This window comes from Onychostoma macrolepis, chromosome 22 (assembly GCF_012432095.1).
Source record: "Onychostoma macrolepis isolate SWU-2019 chromosome 22, ASM1243209v1, whole genome shotgun sequence".
Classification (NCBI taxonomy): domain Eukaryota; kingdom Metazoa; phylum Chordata; class Actinopteri; order Cypriniformes; family Cyprinidae; genus Onychostoma; species Onychostoma macrolepis.
In genome coordinates this window covers 510999-522131 of record NC_081176.1, presented here as the reverse complement: position 1 = coordinate 522131, position 11133 = coordinate 510999, and the positions used below count along the sequence as shown (strand labels likewise).

General features: G+C 38.9%; 1 long non-coding RNA gene across 1 annotated transcript; it reads right to left on the bottom strand.

Moving 5' to 3' along the window:
- Positions 1-6369: 6369 nt before the first annotated feature.
- On the bottom strand, positions 6370-8035 carry LOC131531321 (uncharacterized). The gene is made up of 3 exons (XR_009268635.1): positions 7295-8035; positions 7077-7164; positions 6370-6965 (listed from the first exon to the last, which is right to left on the bottom strand). It is a non-coding gene; the product is annotated as an uncharacterized LOC131531321 (long non-coding RNA).
- Between the last annotated feature and the right edge of the window lie 3098 nt (positions 8036-11133).

The window sequence follows — 11133 nt, the reverse complement described above, 5'->3', positions numbered from 1 at the left end:
TTCGAAGGCTTGATCAAACCAGTTGGAAAACCAGTGAATTGGTTCGCAAATCAGTTTGAATGATTCGTTCAGTTCCCTGCCGCACGCGCTGAGTCATCTGAAGTGGTTCTCAATCAGAGCTGTAACATCAAGAACGTTGAAGACGTGGCTTTGGATCTACAGTCAGCTGAAAGCAAATATGCAAAGGCTATGGTTTGCTAGCTATGAAGATCTTTATTAGATGAACGCGTATGCTGTCGGTTCCACAGGTATAGATTTGATTACAGTACACGATACAACTATGACATTACCAGTTTGTTGTACATGTATCTTACACATTAAACACAATGTATAATTTATTCATTAAATAAGCTGTCACAGAGTATGAAATGAACACCCAAACCCGCGTTAGTTCCAGGAGGAATGCCTTGCCTAGACACAATTAATAGGCCTATTGATATTTTCACAATATTTACGCTTTCAGACGCAGGCTGCATTTGTTTAAATTTTGCAGAACAGACGGAATAATATCCGTCAATATGCATTTATTTTGTTATGTTCAGATATTCTGTAGTGGTCATGTGAGGAGTTTTCACTCTTCTTCGTGTCAGAGGTTATATACATATATACATTTATAATACATAATTAATATACTTTCAAATATAATTTAATTTAATTCAGTGATGCAAATCAGAATTTTTATCAGTTGTTACTCCAGTTTTCAGAGTCATATGATCCTTCAGAAATCATTCAAATATATTGATTTATTACCAGTGTTGTTGAAAAAACCAGCATATGCTGGTTAGGTGTCTTTTGAAGCTGGGATGTTGGTTTATGCTGGTCCTTTGCTGGTTTAAGCTGGTCCTTAAAAAAAAGAACAGCGTTGATAATAAATCAGGCTGATAAAAATTCTGATTTGCATCACTGAAATAAATTATATTAAAATAAACATTAAAGGTATTTTGAACGGCAGTGTGTGTGTATATATATATATATATATATATAGGTGCATCTCAATAAATTCGAATATCATGGAACAGTTAATTTATTTCAGTAATTCAACTCAAATTGTGAAACTCATGTATTAAATAAATTCAGTGCATACAGACTGAAGTAGTTTAAGTCTTTGGTTATTTTAATTGTGATGATTTAGGCTCTAATCTCAACAAATTAGAATACTTCATAAGACCAATAAAAAAAAACATTTTTAGTGAATTGTTGGCCTTCTGGAAAGTATGTTCATTTACTGTATTCTATGATTCTCTATGGGGTTCAGGTCAGGCGAGTTTGCTGGCCAATCAAGCACAGTAACACCATGGTCATTGAACCAGCTTTTGGTACCTTTGGCAGTGTGGGCAGGTGCCAAGTCCTGCTGGAAAAAGAAATCAGCATCTCCATAAAGCTTGTCAGCAGAAGGAAGCATGAAGTGCTCTAAAATTTCCTGGTAGATAGCTGCGTTGACTGTGGACTTCAGAAAACACAGTGGACCAACACCAGCAGTTGACATGGCAGCCCAAATCATCACAGACTGTGGAAACATCACACTGGACTTCAAGCAACATGGATTCTGTGCCTCTCCACTCTTCCTCCAGACTCTGGGACCTTGATTTCCAAATGAAATGCAAAATTTACTTTCATCTGAAAAGAGGACTTTGGAGCACTGAGCAACAGTCCAGTTCTTTTTCTCCACAGCCCAGGTAAGACGCTTCTGACGATGTTTCTGGTTCAGAAGTGGATTGGTAGCCCTTTTCCTAAAGAAGTCTGAGCGTGGTGACTCTTGATGCACTGACTCCAGCTTCAGTCCACTCCTTGTAAAGCTCTCACAAGTGTTTGAATCAGCTTTGCTTGACAGTATTCTCAAGCTTGCAGTCATCCCTGTTGCTTGTGCACCTTTTCCTACCCAAATTCTTCCTTCCAGTCAACTTTCCATTTAATATGCTTTGATACAGCACTCTGTAAACAGCTACACCTTTCAGTAATGACCCTCTGTGACTTACCATCTTTGTGGAGGGCGTCAATGTTCATCTTCTGGAATATTGCCAAGTTAGCAGTCTTCTCCATTATTGTGGTTTCAAAGAACAAGAGATACCTGGAATTTGTACTGTAGGAATGGTCATTAATTGAAACTCAAATATAAATATTCTAATATTTTGAGATACTGATTTTTGACTTTCATAAGCTGTAAGCTCTAATCATCAAAATTAAAACCACATTTAAAAAAAAAAAAAATGTATTACTTTACATGCAATGAATCTAAAATATATGAAAGTTTCACTTTTTGAAATAACTTACAAGAAAAAATGAACTTTTTCACGACATTCTTATTTATTGAGATGCTCCTGTATATGTATATGTATGTATGTATACATTTTATCTATATATCTAAATAAAAATAGACTATATTCGGTATATGATCCAAAGTAACTAGTAACTAACTACTTGAGTAGTTTTTTTATCCGATACTTTTTTACTCTTACTCAAGTAACTATTCAGACTATTACTTTTACTTTTACTTGAGTAAATATTTCTTCAAGTACTTTTACTTTTACTTGAGTACAGTTTTTGGGCACTCTACCCACCTCTGGTCAAGGCTTAGATTTGGTCATACTGCTTTTAATAGCAATTTGAATAGAACAGGGAGACATGAAACCAGAAAGTGTGAATATGGTAATCAGGAGGAAAATGTAAAACATGTTATAATGAAATGCAAATAAATATTCTGATTGCTGACCTCAAGGGAAATAAAGATAAATTTGATTTGAAGAAAAAATAAATAAATAATACCAATAATAAATCAGGTGATAAAATGCTTAAAATTTTTAATACAGCATTTAAAGGACACTGGTTGATATAATAGAATATAGTGAATTCAAGGGTAGATTATGATCCTAATCAGTAGATGGCGGTAATGCACCTAAATGTTGTATGCCATCCACCATTAAAACACCAAGAAGAAGAAGAATAGTTTTCAGTCTCACCCTGCGTTCCATTCGGAAGGGCTCATCCGGGCCTATGCCCTAATCCCTTCAAAGGGTTTACCCTCCGGAGTGAGAGCTTTGAAGGGTTGAAGGGTGTAGGGGACCAAACAACTGTTTCTTGAAGTGCCCTTCTGCGTCATCATCCCGCGCCCACACGGAGGTGCCGTCATCATGGAAAGAATCAGCGCAAAGGATCATGGGAGCCCAAAGTGTCCATCAGTTGTACCCTTTGAAATCCTTCATTCCGAAGGGCCCTTTGAAGTGGCCAGTTTTGAGCACTTCGGTTTGGAACGACCCTTCAATATGGCGGCCATGATTGTTTTCACTCCGAAGTGAAAATCCACTCTTTAAAATCCACGCTCAGCATCTTGAGCTTGACTGAGACCTGGATTCGTCCAGAAGACTCAGCAACCCCAGCTGCTCTCTCTAATAATTTCTCTTTCTCTCACACCCCACATCAAGTTGGCCGGGGTGGGAGCACTGGCCTGCTCATTTCAAACAATTGGAAATACTCAACCCGCTCTCCCCTATGCAATTACAACTCATTTGAATCTCATGCCAATACTGTATCAGCTCCTATAAAACTCCAGATTGTGGTAATTTACCGCCCCCTGGCCAAATTCTAGCCACCTTCCTAGAGGAGCTGGACGGGTTGTTGTCCTCTTTCGTGGAGGATGGCACTCCACTCTTAGTCTTTGGTGATTTCAACATTCACCTAGACAAGCCTTATGCTACAGACTTCCATTCACTCCTAGCTTCATTTGATCTCAAACGCCTTACCACTACTAGCACGCACAAATCAGGCAACCAACTTGATTAAATTTACACACGCAATTGTACTGCAGATAACATTCTGGTACAACCGCTACATATCTCTGACCATTTCTTAATTTCATTTACATTACATTTTGCTACCCGTGTGTCACCAACCCCCCTACCGGTTACTTTTAGACGAAACCTACGCTCCCTTTCTCCCTCCCATCTTTCCTCTGTAGTATCCTCCTCTCTTCCCTCACCTACCCATTTCTCATCTCTGGATGTAAACGCAGCTACTGACACTTTATGCTCTACCTTAACCTCTTGTCTAGACGACATTTGTCCTCTCTCCTCTAGGTCAGCACGGGCTGCCCCTTCTAACCCCTGGTTATCTGATGTTCTTTGTGAACATCGGACTAAACTCAGAGCGGCAGAGAGAAAATGGCACAAATCAAAAGATCCGTCGGACCTGAGTAGGTATCAGTCTTTGCTCTCATCTTTCTCTGCTGATGTCCACACTGCCAAATCCTCACATTTCCACAACAAGATCAACAGCGCTCCAGACATGCGTAATCTCTTCAGAACATTTAATTCTCTCCTCTGTCCCCCTCCACCACCTACCACCACTTCTATTACAGCTGATGACTTTGCAACTTTTTTCACAGACAAAACTAGATCGATCAGTGATCAGTTCTCACCTCCACACACACAGGACCTCCAACCAACCACATCCACTGCTAAAACTCCCATCTTCTCCTGAGTCTGAAGTATCCAAACCTCTCCTCTTCAACCATCCTACAACATGTCCTCTTGACCCAATCCCCTCACACCTTCTGCAAGCAATCTCTCCCACACTCTTACCGGCACTCACACACATCCCTCCTCACAGGTATCTTCCCCACTGCGTTCAAGCAGGCTCGGGTAACCCCACTGCTCAAAAAACTCTTACAGAAAACTACAGACCTGTCTCTCTCCTTCGATTCATAGCGAAAACACTTGAACGTGTTGTCTTCAACTAGGTCTCATGGTTTCTTTCACAGAACAACAAATTGGACGCTAAACAGTCAGGTTTCAGGAGTGGCCATTCAACTGAGACCGCGCTTCTCTTGGTCACTGAAGCCCTGCGAATTGCAAAAGCCCATTCCAAATCATCAGTCCTCATTCTGCTGGATCTATCTGCCGCGTTTGACACTGTCAATCATCAGATACTCCTCTCCACCCTCTCATCACTGGGCATCGCTGGAATTCCACTTCGCTGGTTTGAATCCTATCTCACTGGTAGGTCTTTCAGGGTGGCCTGGGGAGGGGAGGTATCCAAAGCACATCCACTGGTCACTGGGGTTCCTCGGGGATCGGTTCTTGGACCCCTCCTCTTCTCCACATACACTACATCACTGGGTCCCATCATACAGGCACATGGATTCTCCTACCACTGCTACGCTGATGACACACAGCTCTATCTCTCTTTTCAACCAGATGATCCAACGGTAGTTGCACAGATCTCAGGTTGCCTGGCGGACATCTTGGCATGGATGAAAGAACATCACCTTCAGCTCAACCTGGCAAAAACTGAGCTTCTTGTCTTTCTCGCCGCTCCGACTCTACAGCATGACTTCACGATCCAGTTAGGTTCATCAACAATTACCCCATCAACTTCGGTCAGAAATCTTGGTGTAATCTTTGATGACCAGCTGACCTTCAAAGACCACATTGCAGAGACTGCTCGATCTTGCAGGTTTGCACTACACGACATCAAAAAGATCAGGCCCTTTCTGACAGAGCATGCTGCACAACTTCTTGTCCAGGACCTTGTCATTTCTAGGCTGGACTACTGCAATGCTCTTCTGGCTGGACTTCCATCAAACACATTCAAACCTCTACATGATTCAGAATGAGGCGGCACGACTGGTCTTCAATGAACCCAAAAGAGACCATGTTACACCTCTCTTTATCTCATTTCATTGGCTACCAGTCACAGCTCGCATCAAGTTCAAGACACTGATGCTTGCTTATAGAACAACCACAGGCTCAGCACCCGCCTACTTGCACTCACTATTAATAATCTACATCCCCTCCAGAAGTCTGAGATCTGCTAGTGAGCGACACCTCGTGGTACCATCACAAAGAGGCTCAAAATCACTCTCCAGAACATTCTCGTTCACCATTCCTGGCTGGTGGAATGATCTTCCCACCCCTATCCGGAGTGCTGGATCCCTGTCAATCTTCAAGCAACAGCTAAAAACTCATCTCTTTCGACACTACTTGACTTCATCCTAAACTTAAAAAAAAAAAAAAATCTCTCTTTATTTATTCCTTCCCTTGCTAGCTTGTACTTATTTAAACAATGCCTGAGACTTGGTGTTACAAGCACTTTGTCTGTCTGATTGCCTCTTCAAGATAAATCGCTTTATGTATTCCCCAATTGTAAGTCGCTTTGGATAAAAGCGTCTGCAAAATGACTAAATGTAAATGTAAATGTAATGCATACGTTAATTAAATAATTATATTTTATTTACTGACAAGAACAGGAAACATGAATAAATGAGTAAAAGAAGGAATAAAAGTAACAGTCACAATAAACACATACATATACGTCAACAACACAAACAAAGCTTTATTCAAACTTATTGTTCTAACAATTATGTATTTACAGGCGGTGAACCCATATCCTACTGCCATCTCAACACAGCTGTGCCAGTTCTGCAGCTGACCACCATGCCCACATTCACCTGTCTCTGCTGTCCATCACAGCACAGTCCTCTCATTGCTGCAGTCAGACTGAATCTGATCATGGATGGGAAAGGGACATCGAGGCTATCATTGTCTGAGTGCACAGGGAGGATAAGGAAGACCATGATGATGCCCCCTGAGCCACACCACCTTGAAGCAAGAGCGGGAGAACATGTGCGGGACAATCTGGCTATCGCTGTGTCTGCTCCATGAGCACAACTACCTGTAAAACATTTAAACATAGTAAAACTTGAAACTTTGAAGCTTCTGAAACTCCGGTTTCATTGACTGATGTTATATGAACAGAAACCAGCAGAACAAACTTGACCAAAATCACATCCTCCATGTCTTTTGGTCTTTCTCTAGATGCTCTCGCTGGCTCTGGGGTCACTGAGGATGAAGAGAACACAGCAGCATCCGGTCCATATGAGGCAGTAAGGGCAGGTGGAGTGATGGAGCGTCTCATTCATGGCACTGGACCATTTCTAGGATGCTGCTGTGGATTTCTCCATCCTCACCAGTCTGCAGACATTTCAGATCATGCAAAAATGCACAAACACAATAGAAAAGCAGTCATTTTAACAGCACGATGTCATTTGATTTCTGTATTAGAAGTAAAAAAAAATATCTTACTTTATATTTTTGTTTCAGGTTTTCTCCCTTTTTTCTTACAAATGCTGCTATCACCTTTCCTTGCAGGTCCTGCTCCACCACAGAAGATCTGCAGCAAATGAACAGGAATCAAGAATCAGAAAAGTGCTGTAATAACTCTGTTTGAAATTACAATAATTAAAATAAACTACAACTTAAGATTTAAACAGATATTTTATTCATTTTAGTAGTGTACTCACTGAGAGCCTTTGATGGCAGCATTCCTTCATCAGTCACTCTTCACTGGATAAACACACGTGTGTCTCATCTGTCTCTGTAACATCCAGAAAAGATTCACTCTATTTTTATCCAACACAAATATTCCTCAGTTTTTCAACAGACTAATAGACAAATAAAATAGATAATTTACGTTTAGTAACTTCATGTAGATGTGTTTATATTTACATTACTTACACTCATCTAAAGCAGTCTTGACAACAGTGAATTCTACATAATAACACAAATACATCACTCACTCAGATGTCTATTTCATGTCTATTAGATGTGCTCATATGCAATTTTTTTAGAACATTTTCCTGCCACATTTTAAATAGACATTTAGTAATCGTCTTTAAGATTTAAATAATAAATTGTGTTTTTACCACAAAGTCACAAATAAACTCTACTGTTTAGCGTTTACACATTAAGCAATTCAACAGTTTGCTCTCCAGTAGCTCAACAAAAGCGATTTTAACACAAGGAACCGTGTTTTGGTTTGTAATGCTCACATTTGTAAACACCCTCGTCGCTGTTCTCCGCCCTGTACGGTGATGACGTATCCTCTCTCGCATGGGCTTCTGGGATAGAAAATTGTCCATCGGATGAACACTTCAGAAACTGGGCTGAAGCAGTAGGACATCCGAGGATTTCTCGCTTACTCTTTTATGAATACTTAAGTTTACGAACGTACTTCTTTCTTCACGTACTCTTTTTCCCTACTATATAGCAGAGGTGGGTAGAGTACCCGAAAACTGTACTCAAGTAAAAGTAAAAGTACTTGAAGAAATATTTACTCAAGTAAAAGTAAAAGTAATAGTCTGAATAGTTACTTGAGTAAGAGTAAAAAGTATCGGATAAAAACTACTCAAGTAGTTAGTTACTAGTTACTTTGGATATACTGAATATAGTCTATTTTTATTTAGATATATAGATATTTAGATACATTGTTTTATATACACACACACTGCTGTTCAAAATACGTTTTTAAATTTTTTTTATTTAATGTAATTTATTTCAGTGATGCAAATCAAAATTTTTATCAGCCTGATTTATTATCAATGCTGTTTTGTTTTTTTAATAGCTTTCTATTCATAAAAGAATCCTGAACAAACTGTCACAGGTTCCAAAAAATATTAAGCACCAAAACTGTTCCCTGTTGAAAAAAACAGCATATGCTGGTATGGTATGTTTTGAAGCATGGGATGCTGGTTTGAGCACCAGCTCAAGACCAGCACATGACCAGCACAAACCAGCATTCCAGCTTCAAAACATACCATACCAGCATATGCTGTTTTTTTTTTTCTTTCCTCAACAACACTGGTAATAAATCAGTATATTAGAATGATTTCTGAAGGATAATATTACTCTGAAAACTGGAGTAACAGCTGATACAAATTCTGATTTGCATCACGGAGTTAAATTAAATTATATTTTAAAGTTTAATTATGTATTAGAAATGTATATAACCTCTGACACAGAGAAGAGTGAAAACTCTACAGAACATCTGAACATAACGAAACAAATGCACACTGACGGATCTTCTTCCGTCTGTTCTGCAAAATGTAAACAAATGTAGCCTTTATTTCTGCAAGCCTAAATATTGTGAAAATATCAATATTAATTGTGTCATGGCAAGGCATTCCTCCTGGAACTAACGCGGGTTTGGCGGGTGTTTATTTCATACTCTGTGACAGCTTATTTAATGAATAAATTACACAATGCATTTAATGTGTAAGGTACATGTACAACAAACTGGTAATGTCATGGTATCGTGTACTGTAATCGGATCTATACCTGTGGAACCGACAGCACACGCGGTGCTCATCTAATAAAGATCAGATCTTCATAGCTAGCAATAGCCTTTGCAGATTTGCTTTCAGCTGACTGTAGATCCAAAGCCACGTCTTCAACGCTCCTGATGTTACAACTCTGAGTGAGAACTGCTTCAGACGACTCAGCGCGTGCGGCAGGGAACTGAACGAATCATTCAAACTGATTCGCGAACCGATTCACTGGTCTGCCAACTGATTTGATCAAGCCTTCGAACAGAATTGACTCAAAAGAATGAATCATTCGCGAACGGGCATCGCTCATTGCCCAGAAAAAAAAAAAGTAGACGGCGCGCTTGGAATAAATTTAAGGATTTTTAATGCATTAAGATAAAGTAACGAGAGGAGCGTCGCCCACAGTAACGAAGTAAAAGTACCGTTTTTTCCACTAAAAATGTACTTGAGTAAGAGTAAAAGTACCCATTTTTAAATATACTCTAAAAGTATTAGTTACACAAAAAATGTACTCGAGTAAATGTAACGAAGTAAATGTAACTCGTTACTACCCACCTCTGCTATATAGGTAAGTATAGGCATAAGGACGCAACTTAAGTATACATACGTCCAAATCTCACGAGAATTAATGCACTCGCCTACTAATTCTCGCCTACCCTACTCTTTTATGAATACTTATGATTCAAACTTACTTATTCGCTCGCCTACTGCTTTTTGCCTACTATATAGTAGGGAAGTATGCGATTTCGAACGCAGCGTCAGTGATATTTGTGTACCTGCTTACACTTAGGCAATAGGTATCTAAAGAAGTTTTGTAAGTGGTAAGAGGGATCTATTTTGTCGTTATGAGTGTAGTGATTAGTAGTGATCAGTGGTGGAAAGAGTACTGAAAATTTGTACTTAAGTACATGCACTGTTACATTGCTGAAATAATAGAGAATGTGAAGCTGACGTCATGCGGCGTTGAGTTCTGAGAAACTGCTTTGTTTATCCGCCATACTGGGAGGATCGCGCTGCCTCTCCGCTATTGAGTTCAAGGCAGTATTTTGATTTTCTGTTGTGATTGTGTAAAATGTCACCATTGTTTGTCATTCATGCTGCATCGAGAATTGCAAAAGTAACTCTGATCATCGTTCCGAGAGAGAACTGGACAATGCAGTGTTTCACCTTTTCTATGTCTAAAAACCCAAAGGGAAGCAGGTCGCGTAGTCAGATATTAAATTATTAATAGATAGTAAATCTATTAATAATGTCACTTTCTAAATCTTAAGAGAAAAAAATCTAATTATCATGTGAAGCGATAAAATAGCTTCTCTTCCCTGCAAACGATCCAATGAAGAATGTGAATATTTAACTTAAAGGCAAAAACAAAACAAAAGATAAGCAGGTATCCTCATTAATTTCAGCATTTGTAGCAGAGGGTGATCCTCTCAAAATGACGGCGGCGCCCCAGCTTGCAACGCGGCGTGACGTAGCTTCACATTCTCTATTCTTCATAATTGTCTATTCTGTATTATTCCACTTTTGGTATTACATATTCTACTTGCTATTATTCATCTATTGTTATTAATTTATTTATTATGGTATTATACATATAATTTGTGCTATTATAAATCGAATACATCACTTATGTTATTTTACTGTTGTATTCGCTTTTTATATTATTCACTTTACTACAACTTGTACTACATATGCTTCTTAATATTACATGTCACTTTTACTATATTTTTACTGTGCACTGTATCAGTGCATATTAGTTTACCCCTGTAACTGTAATTCTTACTCGAACCATAAAGGATTAGTTACATTTGTTATTGTTTGTTGTGGAGTTTATATCTGTATAGAGTGCTATCAAAATAAAAAGCAGACTATCAGTGTGTCACTTTTGATTTGTATTTGCTGGTTTTATTCCATTTTCTCAATGATGGTAACTTATTAGTGCTTAAAGATGTAGTATTTTGATTTTCTTCCAGTATTTCAAAGGGAATGATCTGTGTTCTGACCTGAGACACGAGAAAAGCTAAAATGTTGAACAT